This window comes from Camellia sinensis, chromosome 12 (genome assembly GCF_055761805.1).
Source record: "Camellia sinensis isolate YWXY chromosome 12, ASM5576180v1, whole genome shotgun sequence".
NCBI lineage: Eukaryota > Viridiplantae > Streptophyta > Magnoliopsida > Ericales > Theaceae > Camellia > Camellia sinensis.
This window is the reverse complement of record NC_138972.1, coordinates 61,542,573-61,549,695: the sequence shown is the minus strand read 5'-3', so window position 1 is coordinate 61,549,695 and position 7,123 is coordinate 61,542,573.

The following is a 7,123-nucleotide window of genomic DNA, read 5'->3' as shown; positions in this document are numbered from 1 at the left end:
TTACTAGATGATAGTAGGGTCAATGCTATGCATGAAGAGTTAGGTCAATTTGAACGTAACAAAGTTTGGACTCTTGTTCCCAAACCTAGAGACATGAATGTGATAGGTACCAAGTGGATATTTAAAAATAAATATGATGAGAATGGTACTGTGGTTAGAAATAAAGCTAGGTTGGTTGCTCAAGACTATACACAAGTAGAGGGTGTTGACTATGATGAGATGTCTGCCCCTGTTGCCCGTCTCGAATCTATTTATATTTTACTTGGTGTTGCATGTTTTCTTGGGTCCAAATTGTTCCAAATGGATGTGAAAAGTTCCTTTCTGAATGGGTACTTGAAAGAAGAGGCGTGTGTTGAGCAACCAAAAGGGTTTGAGGATCCAAAATGTCCACAGCTTGTCTATAAGTTAGACAAGGCATTATATGGGTTGAAACAAGCTCCTCGAGCTTGGTATGATAGACTTACTACCTTTTTGCTTAATAATGATTTTCAAAGGGGTAGTGTGGACAAGACCTTATTTGTGAAACATACTAAGTCTCATATACTTGTTGCTCATATTTATGTTGATGATATTGTGTTTGGGTCCACTGCTGATTTTCTTGTGAAATATTTCTCGGATTACATGACACATGAGTTTGAAATAAGCATGATGGGAGAGTTGTCTTACTTCTTGGGTCTTTAAATTAAACAGTCTCCTTTGGGTATATTTGTTTCTTAGACTAAGTATGCCAAAAACCTTGTGTCAAAGTTCGGTCTAGAGTCAACCAAACATGCTTGTACTTCCATGAGCACCAGTCTTCACATTTCCAAAGATTCATCTGGTACTGATGTTGATCCTACCCTTTATAGAAGTATGATAGAGAGTCTTTTTTACCTTACTGCCAATCGACCTGATATTGTATTTAGTGTAGGTGTCTGTGCTCGTTACCAGGCTAGTCCTAAAGAGTCTCATCTTCTTGTGGTCAAACACATCATTAAGTATGCTAATGGGACACTGGGGTATGGGGTTTGGTTTTCTACCAACACTATAGCCGAAATTACTGGTTTTTCTGATGCCGACTGGGCAGGGTGTGCTAATGATAGGAAAAGTACATCCAGGGGGTGTTTTTACCTTGGGAATAATCTGGTTGCATGGCATAGCAAAAAAGAAAAATGCTATTTCTCTCTCGATTGCTGAGGCCGAGTACATTGCTACAAGAAGTTGTTGTGCACAAATGTTGTAGATGAAGCAAATGCTTCGTGATTATGGTATAGACCAGGACACTTTCACCCTTTTCTGTGATAACATAAGTGCCATTAACATTTCTAAAAATCATGTCCAACACTCTCGCACCAAACACATTGACATTCGTCATCATTTTATTCGAGAGTTAGTGGAAGAGGGCCTTGTTGTTCTTGAACATGTACCCACTGAGCATTAATAGGCTAATATTTTTACAAAACCCCTTGATCTTCTCAGGTTTGAGTTCCTTAGAAAGAACTTAGGTGTAGTGCTCAGTCACTAGGGTGTGACTTGTTACTTGAGTGGGTGAGCGTGATTGGCTTTATGTGTACTTGGATGCTATAATCTCATTGTCATTGATTCATGTCATCTCCGCATTTAGAGTCATATGAACACCTCTCATGTTGCTTGCAAGATTTCATTCTTCTTTGTTCATAGCTCATTCTGAATGCTCATGCTCATTGACTTCATGGTCTCATTTTGTACACATCCTTGAGATAAATTGTTGCAGGGGTTTCCGCACAAGTGATTAAAGTTCTCTATGGACCACTAACAGTGTCTTTTTTACATTTTTAGAGGAATTGACCTATACTGGCATATCATGGGTAATGTTGAGTCTCTTAACCAGTTACCATCATTTTTTCACGTCCACGGTTCCTCCCTCAGTTCATTGAAATCCGGGCATTAGGAAAAGGCTACCTTAGAGGCACCAACCAGGCTATCCTTATTGATTTCACACTTCTCTGGTTTGGTCTCCATACTCTTGAGCATGTATGCCACCAGTGACTGCCTACAAGCAAGAATAGTTAAAATATAAATAAAAAAAAGGACTCATTAATTGAGGGAAAGCCTCCACTTTTACTTAACAAATACCCCTTGATTTCTAGTAGTTTGACTTTTCTCTGTGATGTTCAGTAACTCTTGCTGGAGGTCCCGCCATCCGATCACTACGATGATTAACTCTAGCTCTATGGCCTCTCAAGGATTGCGCGCGCGCGCACACACACACACATTCATTATTTGAGCTCTCATGGTTGTCTTTGAGTTGTGTATTCTCATGTCACTTATCCTCATTGATTGATGGTTACCTGATTTGCTCATGAGTATTGTGCTCATATTGTCAAAATTGCGAGTTTATGAGCTTCATGGTTTGTGGATTATCTCATCTTAGTATCATATTCTTACTATTTTGCTAACCTCCTTTTGTTCCAAGTTCCACTTGACAATGTGAGTGCCTTTATTATGCTCAAAAGGGCGTTTTTTTTGGGAGCCTTGCTTTTTCTTATTCGCTCAAGCGAGGGAGTTTATGCTCGAGCGAGGGAGTTTACACTCAAGTGACACATTCTTGAATAATGCAACAACATTTTTCTGTCGCAAAAAAAATAAAAAATAAAAATAAAAAAAACAACATCATCTTACTCCTTTGATATAACATTTCTCTTTTCACCCATTTTTTCATCTTTCTATCTATCTCTCTCTTACTCGTCCCTCTTCTCTTTTTGTTTGCCTCTCTCTCTCGCTCATCTCTCTTCTCTCTTCTCTCTATATCTCTTTCGCTCATCTCTCTTCTCTCTCTGTCTCTCTCTTTTTCTGTGTCTCTCTTTCTCTCTCATTCATCTCTTTAGGCTCTCTTTCTCTCTCTCTCTCTCTCTCTATCTCACTCTGTCTATCTCTTGCTCATCTCTTGTTTCTCTCTTTTTTTTTGTTTCTCTCTCTCTCTCTCTCTCTCTCACACTCATCACTGTTCTCTCTTTCTTTCTCTCTTTGTCTACCTGTCTGTCTGTCTCTCTCTCTCTCTCTTCCCCACTGTGTTTGCCTTGCTCACTCTTTCCCTTCCCACTTCTCTATTTACCAAGCTCCCTCTCGATTTATCGATCCACTATAAGAAAATGCACTTTTAGCGACCACTTTGTCTCTCTCTCGCTTATCACTCTGTTTCTGTCTTTCTCTATCTCTCTTCTCTATTTGTCTCTCACTCATCTCTCTCTTTCACTACACATCTTCTCTACCACCTTCACCACTACTGCAAATGCCATTCCAGTACCACAACTACTACCATTGTTGCCACTCCACCTTTACGACTACTATTACTACTACCATTGCCACCACTCCACTACTACTACCACCATCACTACTGCCATTACTACTACCATTACCTCTCTTCCACCACCGCCACTCCATATCCTCTACCACTACCACAACTTCCCCACTAATCTCCTTTGCCATCACGACCACCACTACCATCACCTCTTATCCACCACCTTCACAACTACTATCACTCTCTTTCCTCTACCACAAAAAATTAGTTCATGATTTTTAGTAACAAAAAAAAAAATGGACCGCAGAAAAATATTTTTCATTGACCACAAAAAATAAATTTTATTTTAACAGAAAATATTTTTCATTAAAATATTATCCCTACTTCTACCAAATAAAAAATAATAATATTTTTTCATTAAAATAAAAATGAAACAAATAAATTTTCAACCTTAGTAACTAAAAATAAAAAAATAAAAAAAAATTCATTAACTATAAAAAAATAAATTCATTTTAACAAAAAATAAATAAGACGACGTCGTTCTCGAACATAATGATAATCAACTTCAATATGTTTAGATCGGGCATGAAACACAGGATTGCTGGATAAGGAAATTGCAGACAGATTATCACACCAAAGGATGGGAGCTGGAACTGCAATATGAAGATCAAACAGCAGCATGCCAAGCCAGCTCAATTCAGTAGCAGTTTGAGCAAGAGCTCTATACTCAGCTTCAGTGGAAGATCTAGACACGATAGGTTGCTTCTTGGCTGACCAAGAAATCAAATTAGGACCCAAAAACACACAATAACCAGTGGTTGATCTTCGGTCAAGGGAACAGCCTGCCCAATCTGAGTCAGAAAAAGCATGCAAGGTAAGAGGGCCAGGAGTAAAATGGAGAACTTGATGGTGAGTGCCTTTCAGATATCGGAGAATTCTTTTAACCAAAGCAAAATGGCTGGTAAGAGGAGTTTGAAGAAATTGGCATGCGTGATTAACAACAAAGGCTAAGCCATGACGAGTAATGGTAAGATATTGTAAGGCACCAACAAGACTACGATAGAGAGAAGGCTGAGAAAAGGGTAAATCTACTGGATCAGTAGAAGCTTTGAGAGGCAAAGGGGAAGGAGAAGATTTGCAATTGGTCATACCAGCTTTAACCAAAATTTCAGTAGCATACTTTCTTTGAGATAAAAAAATATCCTGAAGAAGAAGTAGTAACAGAGATTCCCAAAAAATAATTGATCAGCCCAATTCCTTCATAGAGAAGGTATAATGTATCTGAGTAATGAGAGTAGAAATATAGGAAGAATCACTGCCTGTAAGTAAAATGTCATCAACATCGATTAAAATGGCAGTGATAGAGTGAGGAGTCCTTTTAACAAACAGAGATGAATCACAATGACTGGCCTTAAAACCATGAGTAAGAAGGAAAGAGGAAAAAGTAGAGAACTAGGCCCTAGGTGCTTGCTTGAGGCCATACAAGGCTTTATTTAGTTTGCAAACTAAGGAAGGATTATTTTGATCAACAAAACCAATAGGTTGATGCATGTACACCTCCTCCTCTAAAATTCCATGTAGAAATGCATTAGAAATGTCCAGCTGTTTGATAGACCACTGAAAATGAAGAGCCAAACAGAGGAGAATTCTGATAGTAGGTTGTTTTGCTACAGGACTAAATGTTTCAAAGTAATCAATACCCTCAGTTTGGAGAAACCCTTTTGCAACCAATCGGGCTTTATGTCGAGCAATAGTCCCATCAGAATTTTTCTTAAGGCGAAATACCCATTTGCAACCAATAGTCGTTTTGGTGGAAGGAAGCTGGACCAAAGTCCAAGTACCTTGTTTGATCAAGGCTGTGTATTCCTCCTTCATGGCAGCAGTCCAAGCACTAGATTGAGAGGCCTCTTGATAGGATTGAGGCTTAGACTGATCAGAAGAAGTGAGAAAGCACTGATGTTGAGATTTAGACCTAGTGATCATGGGATGAATATTAGGAGGAGAATTGGAGGGCATAGAATGAGAGGAAGGAATAGGAGGTAAAAGAACAGATAAGGAAGATATGGGAATTTGAGGCTCAGAAGTAGGCTTGGAGATTGAAGAAGAATGAAGTAAACCAGCAGATTGAGACAATGCAGCAGCAAACTGAGGCAAACTAGCAGTAGCAGATTGAGGCAAACCAGCAGACTGAGTTGAAACAGAAGGCAGACTGCCAAGAGGAGCAGCAGTGGCTGGAACAGAATCAAATTGACCAAAAACAATTGGAATTGGTGACTATGGTATAATTTGGGACTGTGGTAAAAGAGGTGTCTGTGATGACTGAGCTGAAGCAGGAATTGGAACTTGTGACTGTGGTGAAAGTTGGGACTGTGGTAAAACTTGTGACTGTGGTGACTGAACTGAAGCAGGAAAAACTACAGGGGAAGGCACAAATAAAGACTGATCAGACCAGAAAAATGAGCTTAGCTAGGACAAAGAAGGAGAGGCAGACTTAACTGATGGAGAAGAAGCAAAAGGAAAAACATCTTCATCAAAAACAACATGTCTGGAAACATGAATTTGTCCAGTAGCAGGATCAAGACACCTATAGCCTTTGGTAGATGGAATGTAACCAAGAAACACACAAGGCACAGACCTAGGTTGAAGTTTATGTGAAACATAAGGTTTAAGCCATGGATAACATCGGCAACCAAAAGTTCTGAGCAATGTATAATTAGGAGCATGGTGATACAACATTTCAAAAGGAGTAAGAAAATTGATCTTAGCAGTAGGGAGTCTATTAATGAGAAAAATAGATGTGGCAAGAGCATCAAACCAATAAGCAAGAGGCAATGAAGAGTGGTGCATAAGAGCAATGGTGGTCTCTATGAGATGTCTATGTTTCCTCTCTGCTACTCCATTTTGAGCAGGTGTGTGAGGACAACTTAACTGATGTTGGATGCCATGGCTCTTTTAATCATGAAACTTGGTGCTAAGATATTCACCACCATGTCACTTCTTAACACTTGTAACTGAGTAGAGAATTGTGTTTCAACAAATACTTTAAATTCCAAAAAACTTAGGAAAAACTTCACTTTTATAATGGAGAGGAAACAACCATGTAAACTTGCTATAGTCATCAATGAACAGCACATAATATTTGTATGAAGAAACAGATGAAGTAAATGGCCCCCATACATCAGAGTGAATAAGAGCCAATGGCTTATTAACTGTAGAATTAGACAAGCTAAAAGGAAGTCTATAACTTTTGGAAACACAACAATGTGAGCACATTTTATTATCAATAACAGATGGAACATTTACAGATGAAGAAGGCAACAAATGATGTGTAACAATGTGCTGAAGTTTCCTTGAAGAAGGATGGCCTAATCTAAAATGCCAATGAGAAGAATTAACAGTGGACTGAAAACAAGCTGGTGATGCAGAAGCAGAAGATGGAGCAGCACTAGGCAGATGATAGAGACCATGGGAATGAAAGCCTTTATATAGCACCTTCTTGGTACTCTTGTCCTGTATAATGAACATATCTTTGTCAAAAGTAACAGTGCAATGATTATCAGAAGTAAGATGATGGACAGAGATTAAGTTGGAAGAAATGGAAGGTACATGAAGCATGTTTGAGAGATGAAAAGGAAAGGATGGAGTAGGGAGAAGACCTTGTCCAGTGTGGTGAATATGTAAGACAATTCCATCACCAACAGTGACCTGATCAGGTCCGTGATATGGTTGATAAGAAGAGAGATTGTTCAAGTCATTGGTGATATGGCTAGTAGCTGCAGAATCTAAAAACCAGTTAGTGTTGGGAGAACTGTCACCAGGAGAACCAATAGTAGACTGATTTGTATTGGTAATATAGGCTTGGTG